The sequence below is a fragment of the Macadamia integrifolia genome, chromosome 14 (assembly GCF_013358625.1).
Source record: "Macadamia integrifolia cultivar HAES 741 chromosome 14, SCU_Mint_v3, whole genome shotgun sequence".
Classification (NCBI taxonomy): domain Eukaryota; kingdom Viridiplantae; phylum Streptophyta; class Magnoliopsida; order Proteales; family Proteaceae; genus Macadamia; species Macadamia integrifolia.
The window spans coordinates 21,909,061-21,912,012 of NC_056570.1; positions in this window are offsets into that span (position 1 = coordinate 21,909,061).

Here is a 2,952-nt window from a genome sequence, read left to right on the forward strand (position 1 = left end):
GGGAAAAATCAAATTCTAATTTTTTTTTTAGACTCCCTGAGCATATGTACAAACTTAAACCATAAACTTGTGGCTAGAATGGAGGAATCTATGTGCGGTGGTTGCGAGTCTATAACTTGTGAACGTCTTTGGAGTTGGGCATTGCAAGAGAAGAATGCGGGGGAGAGAGAGAGAGAGAGAGATCCTCTCCAACACCACTGACCCTTCAACGATCCATCCAAGGGTAGGGAGTGTTTGGATACGTATCCCCAGGTGTTGGCAGGTGTTGGGATGCGTGACCAAACCCTCCCAACCCTTAGATGGATTATTAAAGAGTGGTTGGAAGGTGCAATCATTGGAGAGGAGCTAGATCTGTAGAGGACCCATGATGATGCCATGCCACCGTTAAATCCCATCTCTTAAATAAGGAATAACATTTGATTTGTTTTTGTGGACCAACAGACAATAGCAAATCTCAAATGGCTTTCTCACATTTCTCCCCCATTCTTGCTATGACCCACATAAGACATCCACATAGAGAGAGAGAGAGAGAGAGAGAGAGAGAGAGAGAGAGAGAGAGAGAGAGAGAGAGAGATTCTTCACAAACCAGGCCATGGCTAAAGAAAAGATGGCTTCCTCATGTCTCTCCCCATTCCTGCTATGACCCACATGAGAGAGAGAGAGAGAATATGGATTCCTCAGATCACTCCCCATTCCTGCTATGACCCACATAAGAGATAGAGAGAGAAAGAGGGGGAGGGGTCCGTCAAATACCTTAGACACATTCATTTATTCTGGAACAACCAAACTATTGGTTCATGTGATCTTGTGATGCCCACAATTATTCTCTTCTACAGTGACGTAGTAATAATAAAGTCATAGCAAGAGAACTGGAGAAGCTCCATTAATGTCTGAAACTCCATCCACTCCCCACATAAAAAAGAGAAGACAAAAGAAAGGTCTGAAGATTAAAAAGGATTTACTGCAATCCCAGCAGTCAAAAAGGTTACCGTAGCTCATTTTACCCTCTTCAGAGTTCAGACTCGTGGATTAATACCTTTCCCTCTCAATTCACACAATTATTTCTCATAAAACTTGTAAGGTCTACCCTTTTGGGTTACTTTTCATGTAAAGTATGCATGGCATGTTCAATCTCCATAGAAAACGCAAAACATTTCTATTTATAAGACAAAACACTATTAATGAGGTTGACATTTGACTACCAAAATACTCCAATCGTACAGAGGTGAAGGTGAAGGTTCAAGTTAAATGAATAAAACCAACCATTGTTACACCACATAAAACTTTTTTTTTTAATTGTCATTTTATTAATTTCTTAAGGGATTGGAATTCTCTCTTGAGCGCTGGTCTCCTAGGTCTTGCCCATAACTATCTGGGCAATCGATATGTATCCAAGCAGTGATCTAACGGTTTTCGATGTTGCACCTCTGTGCTGGTTGGTAGAAGCACAACTATTCGATCACCACTTGGACATGTGTCAATCACCTAGATAACTATGGATCAACCTAAGCGATCAGCACTCAAGAGAGGAGTCGGGTCCCCTCTTAAGACCATGCGGAGAAATTATACAAGGAAAAATACCATACATATACTCCGTCTAGTTAAGATTCGCTTGTCTCCACAGCCTGTCATTTAATTTGAATGGTTCATTTGGTTAAACTCACCACGAGATGGTATATAAGTTTCGTGTATCATTCATGTCCAATGCATTTCAATCACACACCCATATGTCAATTAAACCAAAATTGTAAGCCACTTGTCAACACATTGTCAGAGATTTATATTTGATTTCTCTTTTGGTGCCATTATGTTTTCCAGTCTTTGGATTAAAATTCACCATATATGATGATATGGAAAATATACCCATAAAATTAGATGACCAACCAAGATTTTGCTTGGCAAACATCATATAAACTAACAAGGTCATGGAAAAAACTTTAATTAGCCATTTATTTATTTTTTAAATCAGATAACTATTTATTTCATGACACGTAACTACAGAAGACATTCTTATAAGGGTAAAGGCTACACTAAGTTATCCTACATAGAAACTTAGAGGTGGCTACAACATTGTGGACAAGTAGACTCCAAAGTCCCTTGTTCACATATCAAATTTATTCATACATCCAAGAGGGTTCGTGGACAAACAAAAGAGGTATGATCTCTCCCGGCTTGCTTGATTCTTGAACCTCACTTACGAATGCTATTCCAAAATCTTGCGAAAGGGTAATTCTTATATTCTTGTTGTTGATTTTAAATCCGAAAATCAGCTATTTTTAAAAGATTCTTTAGAAGAAACAAGAATTTAGATTGAATTTGATATGCATTATCATAATAGATTTTAGGTCTAGAATGTATTTTAAAGCTAGAAAATAGAGAATAATTCAGTTTCAAAATGTATTCTAGACTCGGAATCTATTCTAAGAATACATAACAAACACATCCTTAAATTCTAAAATTTTATAGTTCTTACATTAATAAAGAAGGTTAACCCTATATATATAGGATCCTCACTTCAAACCAAGTGGTAGCAAAGCTTAAGCATCCACGACATATGAACACCACATTTAATTTTGACCATTGATCTATTGATAAATAATCTAAGCTGTCGATTGCTCAATGCCTCCATTAGTGGCTTCTACCTTCACAGTCGTTTTCTTATTTCCTCTTTTTGTACCATTTTCTTTCTATTTGAAAGGGACCTATGGAGCTCTTCGTACATGCACAAGAATCACACTTCCCACAGAAAACTTTGCGAAAGAAAGAATGTCAAGACTATGGATACATTGTTACCACCTCTTTGTGTTTATTATCTTTTTCATATACGCAAGAAAGTGCTAGCATAACACACACAGCCTGAGTGCCAGACAGCCAAATCAATCTCATTTTTCAAACTTTCTTTGAGTCTTTCACTTTTTTTTTTTTTTTTTTTTTTTTTTTTTTTTTTTTTTT